This window comes from Gouania willdenowi, chromosome 8 (genome assembly GCF_900634775.1).
Source record: "Gouania willdenowi chromosome 8, fGouWil2.1, whole genome shotgun sequence".
Lineage (NCBI taxonomy): Eukaryota > Metazoa > Chordata > Actinopteri > Blenniiformes > Gobiesocidae > Gouania > Gouania willdenowi.
Genome location: NC_041051.1, coordinates 4,396,731 through 4,423,200, shown reverse-complemented (window position 1 = coordinate 4,423,200; position 26,470 = coordinate 4,396,731). Strand labels below are relative to the sequence as shown.

At 39.9% G+C, this 26,470-nt stretch overlaps 1 protein-coding gene across 2 annotated transcripts in view; it reads left to right on the top strand.

Annotated features, from left to right (window-relative positions):
* Window positions 1–26,470, top strand: part of LOC114468740 (parvalbumin-7-like) — a 113,898-nt gene that overhangs the window by 59,855 nt on the left and 27,573 nt on the right. Inside the window, exon 1 of one of the 2 annotated variants that reach the window (XM_028455790.1) lies at window positions 25,756–25,761. The exons of the other annotated variant lie outside the window; for it this stretch is intronic. The gene's annotated coding sequence lies outside the window, so the exon portion shown is untranslated. Of the gene's footprint in view, window positions 1–25,755; window positions 25,762–26,470 lie in introns of those variants that run through there. 2 annotated transcript variants of the gene reach the window in all.

The following is a 26,470-nucleotide window of genomic DNA, read 5'->3' as shown; positions in this document are numbered from 1 at the left end:
TAGACAACGTTTATCACTGAAAATCAGATCATAGGGTCACATGATCAACATTCATGTCAGCATTTAGAATAATGAGCAATCTGAGCATTTCTATTTCTTCTTGCTTCTCTCAACGAGGTCAGTCGCACTCTCTGTTTCTCCCTCCCTTCCGTCTTATCTCTCTCCTAGCTGCTGCTTTGTCAGGTCTTGTGAACCTAACAAGAGCCTCTCTCTGCAACTCTTCCAAAACCGGAATAATGGAATTAATTAGTTGGTCTCTCAGTGCTATCGATCAGGTTGTCTCAACTCTTATCATCAGGAAGTTTCTGCAGACGGCGGCTCTTACCCCCACTCCCTCCCCCCGCTCCTTCCCTACATTCCTCCTGGAACTGTTGATGCTGAACTTTTCCACACGTCATCTGGTTGTCAGTAACGCAGCTACAGGTCTTCAACTTCAAATGCCTCGTCGGCCATCTTTCCCCACCTCCCATTCGCAGCTGCATGGAGGCGTGGTTGCAGCGCCGACTGGCAGCACGCCCATGTCCCCAAACGGCTGGACTCCTGTTGTTCTTCCCACCTGACCCCCTCCCCCAGCCAACCTCCCACCCAACCCTTCCTACATGCCTTGTCTCGAGTTGTTTGACTGTGTCATGCTTACATTTATGTTTGCAGAGGCGGTTTTTTTCCTGGTTTCACACTGCTTTCTCTGTTTAGGGAAATCAGTTTCAAACTGGCAGTTTTTTTCCCCTCACCCCTCCTCTCCTCCTGTTATTGATCCCTTTTTTTCACCTAAATATGTGGGCGCCGCAAATGGCTGCTCCGGTGTGTTGATGTGTCTCCTTTCACTGCAACTACCTAGTCAAATTCCTCGTATTGTTCTAAACTGTACCTGGTCAATAAAGCTCTTCTGATTCTGATTCTCTGATTCTAATACAGGAAAGAACAAAACGTTTTTATAGTAATTTTGTGTTTTTCAGTCATTCTGTGTATGTTTGTTGTATTGCTCATTGTGAAGCATTTTGTGCATTTCTCTTTTGTGTGCTTTTCCTGTAAAAAATAAATAAATAAATACAATAAAATATAAAAATGTAAAAAAAAAAAATATATATATATATACATATACATATATATATATATATTGTATTGTATTTATTTATTTATTTTGTGAAGTCATATTGTGTATTTGTGCTGACATTTAGCATTTTTTGGAGTATTTTTTGTGTACTTCTGTTGTTGTTTTGCTTGTTTGTTAGTACTGTGGGTTTACAGAGTCATTTTTTTGCGTTTTACCTGTCTTTTTGTGTACTTTTGTTGTCATTTTCTGTCATTTTGTATATTTTTCGGAGAAATCTAGTCTATTACTGTTGTCATTTTATTCATTTCTGTAGTAGTTTTGTGTGTTTTTGGAGTATTTTCTGTTTTTATCTTGTCTTTTACTGTATTTTCATGCATTGTTGTAAGTCTTTGTCTTTTTTAATGTATTACTGCTCTTGTTTTGTGTATTTTTTATTGTGTACAATTACTTTTGGGGGCGTATAAAATTAGAGTTAGGGTCGCATGTGGCCGCCAGTTGCCTAGGCCTGCTTTATAGCAAGAGCCATGCCGGCCAACACATAAACACTGATGGAATAAGGTTCACTTGCTGTCCAGAGGTTCCAACCTGCTATATAAAAGCATATTATTGAGACAATTGGTCTCAGTTCAACTTTCAGGGGCCATGTTTTTGTTGCTCACTTGTGTATGCAAATGATGCGGTTTCCACTGTTGGATACAGATATTCAGAGCCTGACTGGTTTTGTGTGTGTGTGTGTGTGTGTGTGTAAAACCCACATCTCTATCCTCATGTGGTCATTATTCAATGCAATGCAGCACACCTGGAGTTTAAGAGGCTGTCTGCTTTGGCTGAATGATGCAGCAGGATAGAGAGTTGAAATAAATAGGTAAGAGGAGGTAGTGCGGGGATGCAAAATGCACCAAATGAAACAAATGTGCTGCTAAGAGGGAATGAAAGAGTGAAACTAATGGTAGAAAACTCAGAGAGGGATGGCTGAATTAGACTAACAGAATGGAGAGGGCAGCTGAGTTATCAGTGTTTGTTTACAGCCACTCATTGTTTTCTGCTTTGTCAGAATGAAATGAAGCCATGGGTTAGACTAAATAAATTACTCTGTAAGTCTAAGGAAATATTAGAAGACATTATTTTTAGATTACTGAAAATACTCAATTTACTAAAGCATTCAGCTACTCTGTGAATGAACCCATGAACCTGATACTGAATGTAGTCTTAATAGCCTAACATTTGTGTTGCTTTAACTTTTCTTTTGAAGCACTTTCACTTCATTGTTATGATCATAACTTTTCCATTAAAAGTCAAAATATGTAAAACTGATCACACAGGTGCACTTGGAGCTAATCAACCACCTTTGTTCATGGGCTGGAATATCAATGAAAGACAGAGTGAGAGTTCTCAAACTGAGGTCCATGAGCCTTTGGTTGGTTCTCACCAGCAGTGTTGAGTGTAGGGTTCCCCTACGGTGTGATTTTGACCCCCTACAGCAGTGTAGTACCACCTTTTCTGTTTTTTTAAATCAATACTGAAGTAATAATTGTTGCTTACTTGGACACAAAAGGGACTTCCAGGTGTTCACGGGTTGTTTTAACTTTCTTTTTTATCTGAATAACTGAGAAACACAGACATCAGCCACACTGTGTATTTAATACAGGCAATTTGCTCGGATGCTCCCGTCTTCACCTGAGGACCCCTGTAGCCACTTAGCTGCCCTTGATGTTGCCTGTGTGCATCCTCCGCTTTGTAACAGATAATCACCGTCCAATATAAACAGTGTTTTTCAACCAGACGTAGCGTGTAGCAACACATGAAGCTACTCGTCATGTTTATAACTCACAACAGATCATTGTAATGGATGTGAATATCGGCTGTTTGAAACGGGTTCATTGGCTTCATTTGGACTGGACGAGTTCGGGTTGTGTTCTGTTGGGCTCAGGTCGGGTCAGGGGCCTCATTTATAAAAGTGTGCCTCGGTAAGAATACTTCAGCTGGCGTACGCTAAAAACCAGGAAGTGCGTACAAATCTTTTTTTTACGATTTATAAACAAGGGCGCACGTACGTCTCACGCCTGTTTCTATTTATAAATCACAATCAAGAAATATAAAAGAATCATCATCACCCTACACCAATCCAACAAAATAAAAAAACTAAATTTAAATTTGGCCCTCAGACTTACTATGAGTTGCCACGCGACCCCCCTATGCTGTGAAAAATTCCTGGTGATTAGCTAAAACAAGCTGCACAATTCATCATGTTATGTGATCATTATAACTTAATAATTAAAATCCTATATGCATTCTAGGTATAGATGGGAAGTTCTGTTGAGACCATTGTGGAGTGTACGTCACCTGGGGTATGTACATGGTTTGGTGCTGGTTGGACAACAGGAGCCAGCCGTTTTTCCATGTGTGCATCAGAATGAGTCTGAATCTGCTGTCACATTAAAACTGAGCTGCCATGGAGAAGTCTTTCATCCACTTTAGTCTCAAAGCTTTGAAGTCAAAGCAACTTGCTAAGTTGTGCCCAGTTTTCCTCCTGCATTTTAATCAGAGTCTGAGGCTTTTTTTAACTTATGTCCACAGAGCATGTTTGCAACAGCTTTTCGACTCCAATAATAAAAAAAAAAAATACCTCAATCCCCAGTGCAAGGTCACTTTAATTTTCACTTTTGAAAGTCTTATCAAAAAAATAAGCCCAAAAGAAAGCTTAATCTTTAATCGTACCACAAATGTAGCATTTTGTGGATCTCCTGGACATTATGGTGTAAAGGCAAAATGAGATTACAGAGATATGGAGTTTAGCTGAGACGCTGGACTAAAGTGAAAACTGAGAAAATGCAGAGATTTATTGGGTAACTGACAAAACGTTTATGGTCCAAACGCAAGAGTTAGAGATGTGGAATCAAGCATTAAATGTCAGAAACTGGGAAACAATTCTATCAGTACAGTACACAGACTGGAGAAAATCAAAGAAACACAATCACACTAAGGGACAGGAAGAAGAATGGATAGTGGAGACGATCACAGGGTGGCCAGATAGGGCTAATGATTTCCTGCCCAAAAACTTTCAAAAAAATCCATGAATGTTGACTTTTTAAATTATTTTATGTACGTGATGACTTTAATCTAAAAATGAAAAACAATGACAATGACCCAATAATTGTCAGTTTAGAATCAAAAAGTACACACATTAGAAAAGGCCATGACAGCATAGAATCATAGCAGCCCAAGAGGAACTAATTAATAGCTTGAACAAATAAATTAGTCTTTAGTTGGCTTGTGAAGGTGTTGACAGGGTCAATCAAATGCAGAGAAAGCTTAAGATTGTTCCAAAGCCTGGGAGCAACAGCCTGGAAGGATTTATCTCCTCTGGTCCAAAATTGAGTTCGAGGAACCATCAGCAGATACTGATCCACAGACCTCAGAGCCTGAGCAGGAGTATAAGGCTGGATCAGTTCACTGATCACAATTTTTTTATTTATTTTTTTTATCTTGTCTGCACATGCTGTCAAAGGTCAACACTACAAGAAGTGCAATCATTATGAGACAGCAATGCATGTTTTGTTATTGCAATAAAATACATTGATTTATTGTATTGCTTAATTGTGACCATCACCAGCCCTCCCTAAGGATGAGTAAGAAATCTTTTATTAGAGGGAGGATATAAAAAGGGAGAGCAGTGTTACACCTAAGTGGAGAGGGAGGGGGAGGGGAAAGGGAGCAGGGAGGAAAGACTCAAGGTAGGAAATAGAAAGGGTGGGGAGAATAGATTGTTTTACAGTGAGGGTGAGATGTGAAGTTGTAGAATATATTGTGCTTATTATGTTGTGTAATCAAGCCAGTATAGTGACAGGTGTGAAGCTTAGCTATATTGGTGGTGGCTGTGGACAGGGGGAATGAGTGAGTGGTAGTACCTAAAGTAGGTATTTGGGATTAACGTGTCTAAAGTTAAGCCCAGTATGAGTTTTATCCCACATCCCAAGGCATGCCAGTGCATCGTATACCAGTATATTTGCAAAAAAACGCTACCGCAAACCCAGGAACTGCCCCGCGCCCACAGATGCAGCCAGGCCAGCAGAAAGAGTGGGGGCCAGGGAGCCCCAGGCCACCCCCCCACGGCCGAGCAACCTCCCAGACGCCCCCAAGATCCCAGGCTGAGAGGCAGCCACCGCCCCCACACACACATCCGAGGAAGCCCCAAGCAGCTGAGCACCCAGCGCATCCCACCACCGACCCCAATCCCCAACCCCAAGGCCCCCCCGTCAGCATCCCGCCCCCCCAGAATTTTAAAATTGATCCTGTAAGACACTGGCAGCCAATGGAGTTCTTTTAGAACGGGGGATATGCGAGTCCTCCTATTTGTACGAGTCAGGATTCTTCCTGCAGAGTTTTGCACTAGTTGCAATCGAGACAGCTCTTTCTTGTTCAGACATGAGAATAAACTATTACAATAGTCTAAACGTGAAGACACAAAGCCATGAATGATGAGCTTCAAATCATTCAGAGACATCATTTTTCTGGGTTTAGAGATGTTCCTCAGTTGAAAGAAGCAGTTCCTCGTCAGCCGCTTACAGTGCTGCACTAATGACAGGTCTTTGTCAAAGATAACTCCCAAGTTCTTAAGGCTCGGTTTAGCAGACTGGCCTAAGTCACCTAAATAATGTTTAATCCCTGGAATTGAGTCATCAGGGGCAATAACCAGAGTTTCCGTTATGTCTGCATTAAGCTGCAGAGACTTATCGCTTAACCATTGTTTTATTTCCACTAAACAATGGAGTAGGGAGTTAAGCTTCTGGATCTCAGATGGCTTAAAGGAGCAGTAAAGCTGGATATCATCAGCAAATAGGTGGTAAGAAACATCACTGAACCTTTGGACGATCTTTCCCAAGGGGGTCAAATACAACAAAAACAAGACAGGACCCAAATCGGAAGCTTGAGGGACTTCACACAACAAATCAGATGACTCAGACCTTATTTGGTTTGCTGAAACACTAAAACTTTGCCCAGATAAATATGAGAACCACTGTAGAACTGACCCTGACAGTCTAACTTGATCCCTCAGTATTCTCAGCAGGACTTGGTGATCGACTGTGTCAAAGGCAGGAGGACAGATCTAAGAGAACTAGAACAGTGCATTTTCCTCAAACAGCAGACATCATAATGTTACTGGACACTTTCAGTTTCCATGTTGTTTACAGAAACCCAACTGAAATGTCTCATGGATGTTAATTTGATCCAGGAAAGATGTCAGCTGATCAGAGACCATCTTCTCAAGGATCTTAGACAAGAATGGGAGCTTTGAAATTAGGGTTGCGCATCGTTTGGATTTTAATGATTCTGATTCCGATTCTCAATTTCGATACCTGTTCGAAGCGATTCTCGATTCCGATTCTTTGAGTTGTGCAGGTCACAGATTTCACAGGAGAATTTTTTAATTTGAAAAAGCCTTTAAATAGGCCATTTTTATTAATTCACTTTGTTGATACAGTTTAATTTGGTTGCTGTACTGTAACTAGGATTTTCAATTACAAAGGTCCCTGACTGTAACTGTAAAAGTGAAACTTGCTGAAATAAAACTACAAACAAGTTGGCAGCAGTCTAGAAAACAAAGAGCTACAGCTGAGGTAGATGTGAAACTAAATAAAACAAACTCAAACCCTGGAACAGTCATGTGACAAATCAATCAACAGTTCTTGTTGAGAAAGATTATTATTATTCTGGATACAGTGGAAACAGAAACAATAAAAATAATTAAAAAAAAAATGTTAATCCAAAGGTCCAGAAAGGTCCGTCCCATTACTGGCTTCATTAAACTGTCAGCACAGCCACTTAATTTTTTCATCAGTGTCTAACAGTTAGCGTACGCGTGTTTTCTACTTCACCTCAACCATTCACCCTCTGCTCTCTGCTTCATTTGGAGGCCGCCTTCCTCCACATCACATGCCTCTCCTTATTACTCTCCCTGGTCCTCTTCTTGTCACTCTGTCCCCTTCCATCCCTCTGTACCTACCTTATCTGTCACCTCTGATTCTGGATCTACAGGCCTTATCGGCAGCCCCAGTAGAGGAGTTAGTACAGCTCTGGTCCCCAGTGTTAGTGACTGGATATATGTGTGTGTGTGTGTGTGTTGATTTTGTTAGATGGCTACATGCTTGTTCATGTGGATCTTGTTGGGTTTTTTCTTTCTTATTATGAATTTTATATTTTGATAAGCGCATTGAGATGACTTTGTTGGAAATTGCTTTATACAAATAAAGTTGAAATTAATTTAATTAACACTTGCCAGCAGAAACATATGAAATTGTCATTGGTGGTCTCGATTTACAACGTCCTGCCTACCCAACCCTAGTGGTCACGGCACGTCACTGGTTGAAAGTGTTCTCCTCATTCCTTTACTTACCATTCTATCTGCTTTCCATTCATTTAATCTGTTTGTTCTACACAGAAATGAGCAGCTGACACACCCTGTACATACATTTAGTTTTGTTTAGTTTATTTTTGAGCAGTGTGAGCAATTTAACAACATTCACATTAATCAGTTACAGAAGCTCAAAAAATGAATAGGCTGAAGCTAGAAAGCTTATATACGCCTACCCCGTAATCAATGTAATAAACATTTACATTATCCCGGTGATACAGCACAATACGGTCTGTATCTAAGATAAGAGATCAGAACAGCATATTGGATTCCAGAGATTAAAAGCTTCAAAACAGTATCAAGGACAACACATGTACATATGGACTACTAATCCTCTTTGAGGTTGACATTACATATACAGCAGACAAAATTTCATCCTCAGTTTTCTATTTACAAAAAATCTGTACACTCGTGATCAACTTCTGCACAGCAATAGGAGGATATGAAGTCAATTTTCCATAGACAGACACACACACCACTAGACCTGTACCTTACCATGAATCATATTTTATCATATTGCAAATACTTTCTCAACCATACAATTAACTTTAACCTCACACTTAACAGCAGTGATAAGGAAAGAGCCTGTAGCTACATTTCACAACAAAAATGACTGGTGAAATGTACAGATCATATCAGATTTGATCACAAACTAAACAGAAAAAAAAAACAGCACAAGTATATCAATTTTTGTGTTTCTGAAATGTGTTAAAGAAGCAGTAAGACAGTTACCAATGCCACTCCCTATCAATTAGTCACTTGTCACAATTTTGCACATTAATTGGTATGTACTACTCCACTGCTGTCAATAGCATCTCTGCTTATTTATTTTTTTCTTTTTTATGTTTTAAATGTTTGCCCTATTTAATGTGGTGCATTAAAAAGCCAGGGTAAAAAGTAGGGGTGGGAACCTCTGGGTACCTCAAATACAGAGTAGCCAGGATTAGTGAAGAAAGGGACAAAATGCACCAGCTCAGATATTTATATACTGCATTTTATTGGAACGAGTGTTATGTTTGAGAAAGTAAAAGCAGAATACTTGAATTTGTGTGTAGTGAAGAATAATAATTCAGTAATAATATTATTTTAGCTACATATATATATATATATATATAGTATACACACACACACACACACACACACACACAAGATAATATATAATTTTGATCAGTATTTTTTTTTTTTTTTTTATCAATTACTAGACATTTCAGATGACCCCACCACATGGGGTCATGACCCCAAAGTTGAAAAACACTGCTGGGTCATTTCATGTCATTTCAACAAATTTTCAGGACATTGCACACACTCCAGACTCAAAAAATTCAGATTTTTTTTTTTCCAATTGTTCCTCCATAATTCAATAGGGACACTGTAAATGTTTAGTTGAATCGAATGAATCCTTTTTGAGATATGGACAATTTTGTGAACGAGGTATGTTAATTTTGTGCATCCTATATTTTCCAGCTGATGGACATGCCAGACCCTCAAAATTGTCAGAGTTTGGAGCTAGAACATGTTTGGGCCTTCAGTAAACAACTTATCACATGCTTCAGCTCCCTGTAATTTGATCAGCTTTAAGCTGACACATCACCAATGATTAGTCACATTAGTGACTCTTGAAATCTGGAATTTCTTTTTTTTTTTTTTTTAACCATTTTCATTTGCCCATAACTGCATGTGAGAATGTAAGAAAAAAATCTGATCTCTCTTTTAATGTACTAGTACAGTACCCGTCGGAAGTATGCATTCATGTGTGTGTGTGTGTGTGTGTGTGTGTGGGTGTGGGTGTTGCTATTGTAGTGTGGATCAGTCATTTTGTGTATTTTTCTGTAAATGTATGTTTTTTGAAGTCGAGTACAGTGCCCGTCGGAAGTATGTAGTGATATAGTGGGAGCATAAGAAGAGTTGTCAATTATGGGCATATAATAATAACAACATACTCTGTAGCATTATAAAGCGGTAGATTTGCAGGTGCAAAGTAAAATAGCGTGTGCAATTTCCCTGGTTTAATTCTATGAGACATGCGCATGATAAATGTGTTGTTTGTTTTTTTTAACTCATTTTTATATTTTTTCGTTTGGTGTTTTTTTCTGTAATGTACAGTGCCCGTCGGAAGTATGCATTCATGTGGGATTATAAGTATTTAGTTTAGTGTATTCTGAGTCATTTTTGAGTTTTTGTTGTTGTCAGTTAGTGTGTGTGTCTGCCTAACTTTCACTAAACTTGTCTATTTTCAGTAGTTAGGTGTAGTGGCCGGTGTGTCGTGAGTAAAGCTGCAGTAATCATCAGGTGACCTTCACTATGTAGCACCGTTTACTGATCTGACTCAACACTACAGTCACTACCACCCAATGGACGAGTGTCGTGACACAGACTGTAACCGGACTAAATGGTGGTCCGTTACACACGTAGACGGTGATCGATAGTGAAGCGCACCTGATCGGTGTATGTGTGTGAAACTCTATCTTAGACACAAATCTCCTCCATTGGTTCTCTCTCACACGCACGCTGCTGAGAAATGTGCAGCTTTCAACACAGCAGCCATTGCCGTCAATAACTTCCGGGTGAGGTCTGTCCGGTCTAAATAGCGTATGGTCAAACTAACATGAAAATAAACGTTTCGAAATGTCATCACCAAATAAAGAACAGTAAAAAAGTATTTTTCCTCAAAAGTCCACGGGAGCTCGTGCACGCACTGGAATCGAGCTGTTCAGTGAAATAGATATAAATGGTGCGCTAGCGCCCCCTCACACCCTGAGGTCAAAAGCTGAATAGGTTTCATTTCGGGGCCATCCAGAAGTGAAATAAAATTAAAATAAACATTTTGAAATGACCAAATTACTCCAAAATAACAGATACACACACTCGGGGTATTTGGAACGCAGGTCGAACTCGCACTGCGTCGGGGAGATATTTGCTCCACACACACACATCCACACATCCATCTACACAGACCTCCCTTGCTTTTATAGGTAGATAGTATAAAGGTTACTCTTTCTATTGTTATGGTGATTTAATCTAAACTAAATAAAAAGGTACAAAGCGGGATAGACAAAGCAGTGGTCTCCCTTGGCCAGGGGAGAGGGCGCGAAAAAGAAAAAGGGCCCAAAAGTTCCTTTCACACACATTTATACCCCACTGTCCCACCTCCCCCCTTCCACAGACAACAAAGAAGAGACCAGGGGGGGAAGGTCAGTCTGCCGGAGGTGACACCTCCGATGTCGGGGTGAAAGTTAGATGTGTGTGGGTGTGTGAGTGAGTGTGTGTGTAGGTGAGTGAGTGTGTGTGTAAGTGTATATGATGTGTGTGTGTGTGTGTATGTGATGTCTGGGGTGGGTTTGGACGTGCTCTGGCCTTCGAGATTAAACTGAGGCCAACTGACATTCCTTTAGAGAAGCTGTATCATGGGAGTATGGGTCCACTGACTTTGCAGGAGGAGGAAAAGACATCAGACAGGCGTGGAAAGTTACAAATTGGGGTATTAAGTTGAATGAGATCAAAAAGCCAATATATGAGTATACATAATTAATCAATTTTGCCACCACACTATGTATTTCATTTTTTATTTTTGACCCAAATAAGGGTCAGACTTGAGGGTCTCTTTCTTAAGGAGTTTGATTCCACTCCTGCAGTGAAAATATCAGACGACCAACATATAAAAGCATTTGGACAAACAATATATGTTGTGTTAAGTTCACAGAAATAATCAAATCTAAATATTAATGATAAATGTGTGTTTTGCTGCCCATTTATTTGTGTCCATAAATAAATATTTGTTGTGAACTCAAATATTTAGCTTTTTGGAATAATTATCATCAGAGAGTCCAGAAAAGTATTATCTTATATGATTGTTTGCTTATAAATACCATGAACTCCTGTAGAGATCATACACCTAAATGATGTTTCACAAATACATTTTGATAAAAAATGGTAAAATAGAAAAATTAAGTTACTGAATGTTTATTTGATCTGGTGCAAACTTTCCTCTGCATGAGTGAGCTGTAATAGAACGATGAACGTGAATACTAATATGCTTTACTCATCACATTTGGCAGCACCTGCAGCACCTGCTGCTGTTAACCTACTTCTCCAAAATTCTTCTGCTGATCCACAAGATTGTAACTAAGGAAAATGTGACAGGCTCGGCTTTGTGACCTTCAGGCCAAACTGCCACTGTGAATTAATGTAGCGAAGAAAGCGGCTGAATGTGTGGGCGTGCACAGGCCAAAGCAGGGTTTGAACCAAAGCAAACTGTGCATGTAAAGAGCAGGCAGATCCACAGGCTACCATGTTGTATTTGTCCGGAGCAAAGCTTTTCTCTTTTTGGAGCGGAGATCAAAATGGATCAGGAGTTTCTCATCCATCCCTCAGCCTCTTGTACAATTTACCGGTTTAGTTTTTCCATTCAAAGACAACACGGATCTTGCTGACGGAAGACATGCAAACAATGGCCTGTAATAGGCAGCAGCAAAAACCGAAATTCCAATCAGGATTTGACTTTAACCCACTAACATCAAAGTTTCCAAAAGCCGGAACAATGAAAACTGTGTTTGTGTATTGTTTGAAACCTTTCATCTATATTTCCTAGGAGCTCTCTCACTTAAAGCTGCAGTATGTAGAATTGTGAGACTTGTAAAGAAACACACTCCACCCTCCCCTCCCTGTTTCTAAACCTATGGTCCTTTACCGGTTTCCTCATGAATGTGCACAGCTGTGGAGCTCTTCGGAGAGTTTTGTGATGTTTTAGAGGCTCTGACATGAAAACACATGTAACTTTGTGGATACTGTCCTGGACAGCTCCTCCCACACCACAAGCTCACACAGAAGGCTGCAGTGATCTCAGCTGCTGCTCAGCCCCACATCACTCCAGATCCAGACTGCAATTGAAATGCGTCTGTTCTCTCCACCTTAGATGTGCTTCTCTTAGGTTTATATGATTTATCCCGTATGTGCTCACTCTCCCTCTTAAACCAGTAGGTGGAAGACAGCACGCAGTCAGAAACATTTGCTTCGAGTCTGTTCCACCCAAGAATGTTTGTGCCTCTCCACGTTGCTTTTCCTTCTTCCGCTTGTTTTGGAGTGTGATCACTGTGTGACCAAACGCTGTGATGGAGACTTCTCCTGCTGGAATGTCCACCATTGAACTTCACTACAGAGGTCATGATTGCTCAACAACTTTAGTCGTGCAGCCAATAGTAACACCCCGAAACAGCTCATGAAGCACTCTGTAAAAAGATCACTGATTGGCTGAAAGGTCGCGTCACACTCTTGGATATTTAAAGCTCAAATTCAGAGCCAAGAGAAGCTGCAAAATTACACTGTGCTATTAAAACACTTATTACAATATGCTCAAAGGTAATTATGGATTTTTGACCAAATGAAGCCAAAAAAATGCACACACTGCAGCTTTAAGAAATCAGTTAAGACATGCATCTATTACGATCTACTTAAAGCTGCACTAACTGATTCTTGAACCATGACAGAGGGGCATGGCTGAATTCAAACTGTAAATCCCGTCCCCCACTCTGATAATCCCTCCTCGTCTCCTCTTCTCACGGAAGTGCACGAAATCGCGCACGAGAGCTGAATGTGCACTACCGCTAAAACACGTCGCCACGCAAAAGGATGCACACTAGATGACCTGTCTCGAAGGAAAACAGCCACTTGCACGTCCAAAGTTAGTCCAAGACTGAAAACAAGTTTGCACCGCGCACGCGCTTCACTGTATATCGCGGCAGCCAATGAGGAGGCTCCTTTGTGGGCTCTGCTCACCCCTCCTTTCTCTAAATCCTGTGATTGGAGCTGGAGGTGGTGACCGCCAAGACTTTGTCTTCCGGGGTTTTATTTACTAAAATACTTAAATATAAGACACAGAGCACGCAGATGACCATTTTTTTCAGAAATCGTTTTTTTAATTAAAGAAAATAAATCGAGTACCCCAGTTTTAATAAAAACCTCATCATTAAATGTAAAAGTGCCAGTTTCATATTGCTACAAATAAGAAAATTAATTACCTGTTTAATGCCAATGGTTTAACATGCTGCAGGTTGACCGGATGTTGATTCTTCATTGGTTGTGAGTATGCAGTAGTTAATAAGTCTAACAAGTCGTGCTGCTCTGGGACATTAGTAGAGAGAGAACCGATGCACGTGAGATGTAGAGCATTAACTTGACTTAATTATAGTGTCACTGTCAGACCTCTTCACCCATGCTGTAGCATCTAGGTGGCTTATTCATTCTGGTCTTACACCTTTATGTAGTTTTTTTCACAAGGTGCTACATTTTAATGGAGAGTTTTAAGACCAGTAGTTTTTTCGTTTTAGTTTGAAGTTTCCTTTGTGTTTTATGTTTTTTGGAACGAACTTCAAGCAAGATTTAATTTTAAAGGCTACCTGTACTGAAAATGTATAACAAAAATGTGTTCAATGTATTAACCAATAAACAAAATATGTGCACCTTTTTTTAAAATAAAAAAACATAAAAAGGACTTCTAAAAACACATTTAAACCTTTTGGCATATACTATGAAGAGTCACCATTTTGGTCAGGATATGATACACTTTCTTCCATCGGCATGGCCTGTCGCTTTAAATAAATGCTGCAGTGTTGCATTGTCGGCTTCATGGGGGGCATTCACGGGCCGTGCCCCCCCTGCTGACCTACTGTGCCCCCCCCACCCCACTCTTCCCATGCTTCAGGGTGAGCTTTTTATTACTTAAAGTCAAGAGATCTGATTGGCTATCGCAACTGACTACACACACTGACACAGCGTGGACGGAGCCTGCTCTGTTGATTCACGTGACGTCACTCACATTGCTGCATCACGAGAGCCAGAGCCGTATAGAGATATAGAGCTCTAAATTCAGATGGAGGGCAGGAAGTGGAGTAGCTTGAGAATCTGCTGGCTGAAATAATCCAAACGTGTAGTTTACGGCTGCTCCAATCGTTCTAATCGAGAAAAGGAAAAGAGATTTGGGGTGCTAATAAGAGCGGATCATTCTCGTGCCCCCCGCAGTTCTCTTAATGCCCCCCATTTAGTACTGGCTGGCACCGACTCTGTATTTTAGGAAGTAGAGGCACAACAGGCATGTTTAAATTGTGGGGAGTGTAGTTTTTCTGTTAGGTCATGGTGCTAAGTAAGCAGCCGTGTGTAACCTCTCCTTCAGTGATAAAAGTGCACCATCCAGGTTGTTTGTGAGGAGAGGATTAAATGTTACCTTTTCAATGCGTCCCTGCACTCACTCAGCATGAATAATTTGCCTAACGAACACAGCTGTTGTTAGCAGCAGAAACAAAGCAGTGTAGGCGTTAGGTGTTGAAGTGCACAAATATGACGAGCAACTGTGATGAAGGCAGCATGAAAAGATATCTGTTCATGAATGGGATGATGCGCCGAGGAGCAGAGCCAAAATCGGCGTGGTAAAGAAAAGGTAAAGGCTCATCATTTAGCCACAAGGAAATAAGAGGGAACAATCTGGTGGGGGTGCGGTTAGTGCCATGACACCCGCCCATGTAAACACAAACGTAGTAGTGCTCTGAATAAGTAAGTTTACAAGCGACAATGAGATTTTCTGTGAAGGAATTTTGTCGCTTAGCTTAGCACACAGGTCCCTCTCATAGCAGCTCAGCTTGAATTGGTCCTCACTATTTACCAAATTTGTCCGAACAGAAACATTTTAAGTGTGTATCTTGTACCGATATTATGGAGCCAACATCTGAATAACTCTGACTTAGTGTCGTTATTTTGCTTAGAGACACAAAGGAAATGTTTCTGCTGGGTTTTTCTCTTGTTCTTTACACTCTGCCATTGTTCAGAAACTGTAGACCAACTGAACACTGTTGTCTAGCAACAGCTAACAGGAATCAACGAATGTGCGTCATATTCCGACCAAAATGACAACTCTCCATAGTTGATAACAGAAGGCTTAAAATTGTTCTAAAAACTCATTTTAATGTGTTTTTTTTTTTTTTTAAAGGTGCAATGATTTTGTTTATTGGTTATGCAGTAAACACATTTTTGTTATATACATTTTGACTACAGGTAGCTTTTAAATGCACAGTACAGTTTAAAAAAGATGAAAACCAAATGCAGACATTCCCCCTTTGTATTCAGTTGACACCAGTGACTTCACACACCATCACAGTCACTAATGCTTACAGTTGAGAGTAGAAATGGCTGATGTGCATGTGTTTGTATTTGAAAAGCAGCTGTCCCAACTCATTTCTTTCTTTCAGCCTCCATATGCATGTCTGGAGGCTGTTAAGTTTTGACTGTGGTGGTCACGCAATTTTTTTAGTCCAGCTTTATGATTCTTGTCCTGAGGACACTCGACTACGTACTCATATGGAAATAAGCATACCGCAGCAACAACGCAGCACATTTCTCCCCGTTTGTGTTTGAGAAGGATTTTTGCATTTATTCATGATAGTTATCTTTTTAAACACTTTATTCTCTTGAAGCAGCTGCACTTCAACTTTTTAATGTGAAAGTTTCAATGAAGTTTTTAGGGCTAAAAAACAATTAGAAATGGTACGAATCAGGAAAACTCTTTCAACACGCACTTGCAGCTAGCTAAAAGCTAATGTGGCTCTAATTAAGGCGACAAAAATGCACAACTATTTTCCACAATGGTAGAAAATATTCATTTTAGGTGAGAGATATAAAACTTTGAAAATGTTTTTACCAACACGTGTATGGGGTGCCAAAAGTAAGAACTCTGTCACTGTTTCATAGCCGACATAATTCGAACATTTAGCAAATTTTTCTTTCATTTGAGATTCCCTTGACTGATGTGCAGCCCGTACACCAGTCATTACCGCTTTTTAGAGTTTGTCAGTTTGGAGCGATCTCGCAATGTCTCACTCTTCCTCTCTCCGTGAGTTGGTGGATGGTGTGTGCGGGGCCTCATGATTGACAGGCGTTGACCTGCCCACTTTGCATAATTTAACATTTAGAGTTAGATTAAAAATTTAGATTTATATTCAAAATTTAGATTTAGAGTCAACATTTAGATTTATATTCACCATTTAGATTTAACATTTACATTTCACATTTAGATTTAGCATTTAGATGTGACAATTACTTCTAGAATTTTCATATAGATTTAACTTTTACATTTAGATTTATTTTTCATGTTTAGACATTTTTGACAGTGATATAGAGCATGCTGTACATGTACGTGAATAATCTGTCTCAAATGTAAGGAAAGTGAGCTAAAAGTTAAAAAAATATGTCGGCTATGATAAAGTGACTGTGTTTTTACATTCGGTACCCCATACGTGTGCTGAGCAACCCAGAAAGAGATAATTAGCATTTGCCTTGTTCAATGCTATTAAGTTTAACAGATTAGTAATAAACCAAAAGTGCAGCCACACATCACATAAGGAAATATCAGAGCTAGAAATAGGTTGATATTGACAGTAGATATATTGGAAATAAATATAGGCATTATAAAGTAGTAGGCCTATGGCTAAAAGTAGGAGTGTAAATCACCAGTTTCTTGATGATACAACTTGGCAAGAAATACAGACAGTACATTCCTTCACTCCTTTTCTTTATTCTCCTTGTGTCAAATCAGGCCACAGAAAAGTCTTAAGTCTTCCCAGACACCTGTTGTCTGAGTTCATACCATTCTTCCAGCCAAGGCAGGAATCTGATATTGTGTGAACCATGCAATTACCCACCAGTCTTTATGCCCGTATTGCTCTCCTCTGCATTCCTGTCAGGAGGACCACAGTGTGTGTGTGTCTTTATTTCCGCACAAGCTTCTAACATTTGTATACACAGACCCATTGGAGTTCATCAGTACATTGATTTAGTCCATATTTTTGAGACATTGTGGACGTGAACATATAGATTACTGACAGCTTATTCAAACTTTTTGCCCTTTATCTCCTCCATGCAGACGACATCCCCACATTAATCGACTCAATCACTTTCTCTGCCCTGCAAATTTCTGTGTCGTTGAAGGTTGATCAGACCTTGTACCAACACAAAAAAACTCTACAAGACCTCCAGTCAGGAGAGGTTACTTTCTTTTCTTTATAGATGTGATTCCGTTGCTTTCCTATCATGGCTGTTTTTCTTTCCTCCCTCTGCTGTAAATGTTCTTCTGCTATCATATATTCAGTGCTGCTTTAATTTCCTCAGCCTGCTGCTACCTTTCATGTTTCCCTCACCATTTTTATTCCACACTGCTGCCTCTCCAACGTTAGAGGCAGATGAGTATTACTGCTGAGACAAAGTAATATAATAGGGAACAGTAGGAACAAAGAAGATAAAATGTAACGCCAGGTTTGATGGGGCTGTCACTCTCTAGATTACCTGTGTGTTGGTCACAATGTGTTCTATAAATAGCGACACTGGAACACCTGCGACCTGGTTTAGAAATGTATTAAAGGTCCTATATCATGCTATATGAAGACCTTCCAAAATCAACTACAGCCACATCTGGGTAATATTTTACATTTTGCAAAATAAAATACAAATTTATTAAGAAATATGACTTGTTTTCTTTCAACACAGGAGTTGAGACGCACAGTTTCTCAGAGCGCCGCCTCTCCCCTGTGAGTGCCTCCCATTTTATGACGTAGCCCTAGAGCCTCGGCAGCATGGCCAACAGACACACCCACCAAACTTTGTAAACAGTTCCAGAGAATGTATTTCAAATATAAAGACAAATAAGTGAGTATGGCTAATATTTTGCTCAAGGTTTATTTTACTGAGGGCTGTGACCTCTCCATCAGTGGGTTTTATTATGGGAATCACTCCGGTTTGAAGACGTAATTTACTGGACAATCCATTTTGGAACTAGCCATTGTTCACCAAGTAGTCTTCTGAAAAGTGAAGGTCACAGACTAACAGATGCTGGTGTCACGTGCTCGCAGAGATAAATTCCAAACGCTTCTGGCGAGTAAAGTCTTCTTTAGGAAGTTTGAACTAATTCAGAAGACTTTCACAGTCGAACACGCATTTTCGGTTACCAGACATTATCATTTGGTACAAAAAAAAAGTCTGTTTATTTTCCCTGTGCAGATTGGATAAGAAAGGACAATGACCATCCAAACAGATGTTCTTCAGCCACTCGCATGCCTCTAGCACCACAGAGAATGGGTGTGTATGTTCATTATGGAGGGGCAGCACCAGCAGCAGGCACTTCCTGGAGTGGACGGTTCAGAATGCTAATGACCTCTGTGTCTCATTTTACAACGTATTTACACCAGTTCTTAGTTTCTTTCGCTGGAACGTCTTCATCTATCTCTCTTCTGAGTTATTTCTGGGTTTGGTGCCGCTGTCAGCACTAATCTCGCGAGAGCTGCCACCAAGCCAGTCCATTTCAGGTGGAAGTTCTCGCGAGGCTAGTGACGCCGTTCAGTATAGTAAGGCATCTTTGAATTATTATTACATTAAAATACGGGATATTTACGGGAAAATAATAATACGGGAAGATGACGGGAAAGAGGGGTAAAATACAGGAGTTTCTCGGCCAAAACGGGATACTTGACAGGTATGACCTTAACCCTAACCCTAAGACTATATATAGTATGTGTACTTCGGTAACTGTAACAATAGCACCGGGGGTTGTCCGTACAAATTGTGGTTTAAATTCACTCCAGGTATGTTATACTTACTTCCTGGACCCTGGTTATCTGTACGCAACATCTCCAAACATAAAAAAGCCTTTGAATGTTTTAGAAGTCTTGAAAACTAATGTATCAAACGATTTGTAGACTTGTGTAAACCATGGATATACATTCCTCATGCCTCTGTCAGGGACAGGAATAAGAAGAGGAGACGAACATCCTGTGAACAGCAGGTCAGTGGCATGTCCTGCTCAGTGCTATCTACAATGATGGCATTCATCAGATGACAACAACAGGGTAGAGTAGCATCTGGGACTCAGTGTGAAGGCAAAGAGACCCTCAGTGAAATCATATACGGGGTAGACAAAGATTTAGAAACGTTGCGCATAATGTAAGATTGCCTCCATGAAAACAGCAATCCTGTTGTTGTTGCTACATTTAGCTGCAGCTTCATGTATTCTGCCACTCCAGAATAAAGTTAAGTAAAGTGTTTTTTTAAACAGTCCATTGCACTTGTCATTACCATTTTAACTACTTTGTTTTTTATCACTTTTCTTGTACATGAAAACAGTCAGAGCTGCAGAGTGCACTAGCTGTCCTTCTTTCTGAATTGATAGTTAGCATTAGCAGAAGCCATTATCTCTGAGCAGCAGCTCCGTTATTGATTCCCCTTTGGTTTATTGGTGGGGGAATGCCATCAATATTTCGAAACAACCGCTGCCCTTCTGAAAGAAAGATTAAGGATGTCTGATTGTAACGATGCATTTTCACAACAGATGATTATGTGAACATTAGCTTAGGTTTGAAAGAAATACTGATGTGTTTGTAGCTCATTTCAGCTGCTACTTTGCTGCATCTTCTCTTTGTTGGTAAAATCTGTCACTTTCACACCGCGTACATATTCGGATTGTAGTGATAATAATTTTCTACTCTGACTCCGATGAGTATACCATTAGCATCTTTGAGAAATGTGTTATAATAATAATTTGAGGCACTTAAAAGACACTTCAAATCATAGCAGAATTAACTGATAACGTGATTTACTGCTTTCATATTCAGTTTAGTCTCTGCAGGCTACTGCTGTTTAGAAAGAACTCATTAAACCATCAGAATTGCTTTCGTTAGCTTGGGTAGTTTCCCAAAATTTGGGGGCTATAAAATTTCTTTTTATGAGACATAATCAGGACAGGGATACTGTTTTCATTTTTATTTAAGGACTTTTCCTTGTTGACTTTTTTGGGGTGAGAAACCTGGTGAATATCTGGTAATGCGGCTGCTGCTCCTTTTGTTTTGTGGATTTTTCTTCATATACAGCAGTGGTTTAAACATTGTTTTTTCTGTTTTTTAATTCAGTTCAACTTTATTCATATAGCACAAATTACAACAAAAGCACTATCAAAATATAAAGTTCAGAAGTTATTTGAGGTTGAAATATGGGATTTGACGTCATATATGACGATGATTGACAACCAAGGATCTTGCGTAACTCTCTTTGTGAATAGCAGTTACGTCGTGAAGGAAAGCCGAGACACCATTAAACTTTTCCGTTCAGTTTTTTTGTATTTTTCGAGCTACCAGTTCTAGTACTAACCTCTATGATCTAATCATCTGAACAAGTTGGTAGGATTTCCAGTGGGAAAGATACATATGTTGGCATAGCTGGGCTGCGTAAATCATCAGGGCAGTACGCTAAATGGGCGGGGCGTGTTACCAGGGCAGCTTCCACCTGACCTTACTGCGCAGACTGGCTCCAAATTATGTCAAATTTGCAAGATGGAAGCACCCCTAAGCACTGTATTTTGGCTTCAAGAACATTGAGTGGGAACAGCTACAGTGCACGCCCATTGATCTGGTCCTGACCCGCAGAACTCCGTCCTTTGACCGCTTCGCTGTCTCCAAAGAGACTCTGTGCAAACATTTTCTGTGCGTGCTGCTTTACATTCATATAATGATCTTCATCATGTGGATAAACCGATAGTCGAGATGAATTGCAGAAGTTCACTTTGAAACATGCGCTAACAGAATCTAAAGCTGAAATAATGCACTACGCACATCAGGAAACACAGTGAGCTGCGCGTGATGATCAACGTGATGAGAAGAGTTCCTCTGTGCACGCACTGTGTAGGCAGGGGCCTGTGGCAGGTTTGTGCCCAGGGCTCCTGGTCATGATGATCCGTCTATGACTATAATATTACATTTTTTTCCCGACTTTGCCAAGTAGGAGCTCCGAGTTCAGGTGGCGTTCCAAGTCACTTTTACAAGTAGGAGGTCAGAAGAACCTAAGTTCTGAGTTGCTTGGAACGTAGCAGTAGGTCACAATGTTATATCTCATACATGTATATGATCATGTGAGATTTCTGGTTTGGAGGAATAGCTCACACACATCAAGATCAAAACTGTTCTATGCCTATTTTTTTTTTTTCCTCAAGTTTGGATGAGAAAATCTCATCAATTTTTTTAAATCGTTATGTGTGTCCTAAAATATGCTAATAAATGTGTTGATGTGCCCCCAGCAACAAATGGATGTAACACTGGTTGTTATTAGTCATCAGGCTGTGTTGTGTTCAATAACACGTTTACACCTGTTAAAGAGCTTTATGAAAGATTGATTTTTGTGTGAATAATATGCAAAATGAGGACAGGGAACGGCAGGTGGAAACCAGCAGATGATGAGATTTATATAAGTTCCAGTTAGAAATACAATTCGTCTTGTTTTTAATTTGATAGCAATTAGTCGTGATTTGACTAACAATGAGATTCAGATCACAACAGAAGTACTTTATAATGAGCAGGGTTTGATTAATTATTGGCCTGTTGATGCTTGTTTCCCAATTCCACTTTCCATTTAGACCATCACCCTACAACAACACAGTTTGGTTCAGTACAAATATACCAATGGGCAGAGGTGAAAGTAACGGTAACTCATGTAATTGAAGGTATTGTGGACATTGTTATTTTGGCTTCAACATTCAACTATTAGTCCTTTTAATTGTCAATCATTCTGATTATATGTATACTTAAGGCCATGCTCGTGCTCATGCCTGGTGCGCATCGGGTTCTTTGAAAATGGATTTTCACTTACCGGTGGCCAGTTTGACGTAGTGGAAAAAGCTACAAATCTTCTTTTGGAAGTTAAGCTTGTATGAGTGATGCCGACTCCAACTTGTAAACAGAGCTGTGCACGAGGACAACTGGGCTCGTGCACTCTCTTTCGAATGTTGCGCATGTGCAAATGGCATTCTCTAAACTTCAGGAAAATCATCCTCTATACCTTTAAGTTGCTTTTATGGGTACTTGAGCTTTTTTGAGTACATTTCTAAATCAGTAATTGTACTAGTACTTAAGTATGTTTTAAAAAAAGAAAAGTAATTCAATATATTTTGACCCCCAACCATTACTGAGTAAATTATTATTTTTAGTTTGTAAATGATCAACGGACATTTTGAAACTACGAAACATGAAATGACGAGACAACAATTAAATGCAGGTGATACATGAGATGTTTACTGTATGCAAGGGAAAGTGAAAGTAACTAGTAACTATGACTACTACTTTTGACTTGTATTTTAGTATTTTATGTATGACTTACTTCTATTTGAGTAGGATATATCAGTACTCTTTACACCTCTGCCAATGGGAGTCCCATCAGTAGACACAAACTTAAATCGAGTTTGTTCAAATCGTTCCCAAAAGAATTAAAAATTCAGTCAATGATGCTGGATTTATTAAAAAAGGAAAAAAAAGGGAAAGAGTACTTGATCTCCTGCCCTGACAGCAGGATTCTTACCATCTTTGGGTATTGCAATAAAAATCTCATCCTCTTCCTTTCATTTTTTCGCGCCCCATCAAACATCAGCCTTCCCTGCTGGGATCTCTCAGCCACCTCCTGCCCTTTACCACCTCAATCAACCTCATCCCTCCTTCTTTTTCCTCTTGCTTCTCTTCAAATTAAGTTCCTTTTTCAATCCCACCTCTGCCATTGCTATTTTAATTTCTCCACTTCCATCCTTCATGTGTTTCATCCTCTCTCCTTCCTGTTTGACAGGCTGTTGCAGAAACCAATCTTTTCTGCCATATGGAGGACGAGGAGTGCCGCAAATAAATTAATAAATAGTGTCAATTATTAATTAAATGTGTCAATAAATAATTCTATAAATTTTACATTTCATTTTCATTCTGAAAAGCATGAAGTACAAATATTTCTTTATTTATTTCATGGTCTGTTGCAGAAATTCATGAGTTAATTTTATCTGTCAAACTTGCTAGTCAAAATCTGTGGAGGCGGGGTCTGCTGGTGCCAATCTCCATTGGGCTGTGGGCGGGGGTACACCCTGGACAGGGCGCCAGTCCATCGCAGGGCAACACAGACAACCACTCATTCACTCCTATGGGCAATTTAGAGACTCCAATCGACCTTACAGGTATGTTTTTGGATTGTGGGAGGAAGCTGGAGTACCTGGAGAAAACCCACACAGCACGGGGAGAACATGCAAACTCCACACAGAAAGGACCCAGGTGTCCACCCCAGGGCTTGAACCCAGAACCTTCTTGCTGTGAGGCGGACGTGCTAACCACTAAGTCACCGTGTTTTCTCACTCCATTTTGCCGTTTTCAGGGATCAATTTAGCTTGACTTGATGTGAAGGTAACCAATCAAGTGTGAGGAAACCGCCCCCACAGACTTTGACGAGCAAATTTGACAGAAATATTTATACTTCATACTTTTCAGAATTAAAATAAAATGACATTATTATTGACACATTTAATTCATTAATGAATGGTGCATTTATTTATTTATTTAATTGTGGCACTCATCGTCCTCCATACCATCCAAGGGCCGTCCAAACAATGAAAATGTCTGCCAACTATTTGATGATGTCACATATACACAATGACATTAGGTTAAGTAACACCAGCCCAAAGCAGCTGTTATTATCGAGAGAAAGTTGACCTCGTCTCTCATGTGGCTATTTTGCATATTTCACATTCACAACGCATACATTACATTGCACAATAATCACCCCGTATTATCAAACATTGTTAATGGCTTTTTCACACACATATATATTGGACATACGGCCTGAAGTCGAGCCCGTCTTATGGAACATTTCCCAAAGGTCAGTGTGAGAGGCTTTTTCACTGCCTGTGGAAGCAGCTGTGTTCTTTTATCTATAATCACATGCTGAAGTGAACCTGAGGGAGTGTTTGTGAGCTCAGTGCCGTCCGAGGAAGGATGCGTAACCTGCAGCAGGCGGTGAGATGCTGGGCTAGTGATGCATGATCATGGGGCCGCATTGCAGGTTGTTTCCGAAGAAGGTTACAGAGATTAAGGGAATCTATGGATTGTCTTTGTGTTTTTTTAATTTGATATATTTGAAATGGTTCTTGAATGACGAATGTATAGTCTCGAAGGAAAACTTGGAGAAAATTTATTGGCCTTTATGTATTATTTCCTGGTGTGTTTAGATCATGCTCGTGTACGTAGTGCATGACTGAGGGTGATTTATGCTACTCTGATCCATCTTGTCATCTTCAACTCATGTTTAATCTTCACGCCATATAAGCATCCATTTATCCATCTCTACTTTTTGACATTGTAGATATGAATCTGAATATATATATATGAACTATACAATTACTATAATTGCAACAACACATCATTTAACCAACACATTAACCAACCTTAAAGGTCCAGTATTATGCTGTTTTTCACACATCTCCATTTATTCTAAGAACAACATAGTATTTGAGCTTCATTTGACCAAAATCAACTGTTTTCTGGAGTTTTAGCCTCTGAAAAGTCACTTTCATGACACTTCTAAAAACAGGCTGGTTTTGGGCCTTTATGCATATGCAGGAGTGGGCGTGTCTGTAAACACAGACTTCACACCACAGCTGATCACCATAGCGATTTTTCTTTTGCTATCCACATACTCTTGTTATTGTTATCTGTCAAAAAACTACACATTACAGTAAAACACATATTATATTTATATTTAAGAGGCTATGGTCATTGTGAGTTCGACAAATGCTGCTTTAGGGTGTGTGTGGCAGCAGCGGAGTGAACTGTCAGCAGAGTCAGCTGTTTTAAACACTCACAGGAGTGTTAAGCTGCTATGTCACTTCCTTGTCATCCCCACCACTTCTAACCACATAACTAGTCCATTTAAGGTGATAATCACCGCTGCATCAGATTATGTCACAGGCGATACGAGGCAATATAACGGCTACAAAAAATTGAACTTATTGTGAGTGCTCACACTGCGCTTCAGATTATCTAGAGTACATACTGGATTATCTATATACTGAACATAAATATATTATCTGTGGATTAAGGACTAATGGTTAAGGGAGCAGGCTTGTAATGGTAGGCTCACTGGTTCTAATCTCCCTGGTCCATCACTGTGGGATGTTGATCAGTCCCTTATATTAACATTAACTGCTCCCTGGGTGCTACACCGTGGCTACCCACTGCTCCTCAGGGAGGGGTTAAATACAGAAAACACATTTCATGTATGTAGCCTTACATGTATGACAATAAAGTATAACATATATTCAGTGTTGGGAATGACAACATTTAAGTATAACGGCACTACCTTTTTGGTAATGGAGTAATCTGTGGCACACTACAATTCGGTTTAATGAAGCGCCATGATGTCAGGAATCTAGGCAACCCATCTCAGCTATTTTCATCCTGCAGGCAGCAGCAGGACAGTGGAGAGCGCATGGGAGAGCAGGGGTGGAGATGATTGGCTAAAAAGTCTCTGCTTAAGAGAGAGTTGGTCAAGCAAATGAGAGCCGAACAGGTAAAAACGTCATATCCTCTACACCAAGCAGTATCAAAACAAACATGGCAGCCTTCGCACTGCTTTGTTTTAAAAGACCTGGATATGTTGTTGAAACCACAACAAGAAGAGGCTTTAAAACCATAAGTCTGTACCGTACTACGCGCTGTTTTCAGCTGCTGGCTCCGTTTAGGGAAAAAGAACTACGTGTGTTGCGCTATTGTAGTCAGATCCGCTCATTGTTTGATTGGTTACTCTGCGCCTGTTTGTCCCGCTCAGCCACCAGAACTCAAACGCGGTGAGCGCTTCCAGAATAATCGCCTGTATATGAATAATACAAGAAGATTAGGATGGATTCCAGGCTACATCTCTCCTATCTTCTGATTGAATTTTTGTCACAGTCTATTTTCGTCTCGTCCTTTTTTTGTTGATGATAATGTCAATCAATTTAGTCATAGTTCCAGTGTCAATCAATGACTTCTTTTTAGTTTACAATTCATTTTCGTCCGCAATAATATATTATGACGAAAATAATGACAAAAATATTTAGTCATTGAAATTAACACTGTAAATAACTTCATAATTACTTAGCAGAGAAACTAATTACTTTTACAGCATGCATTTACTGTTACTAACTC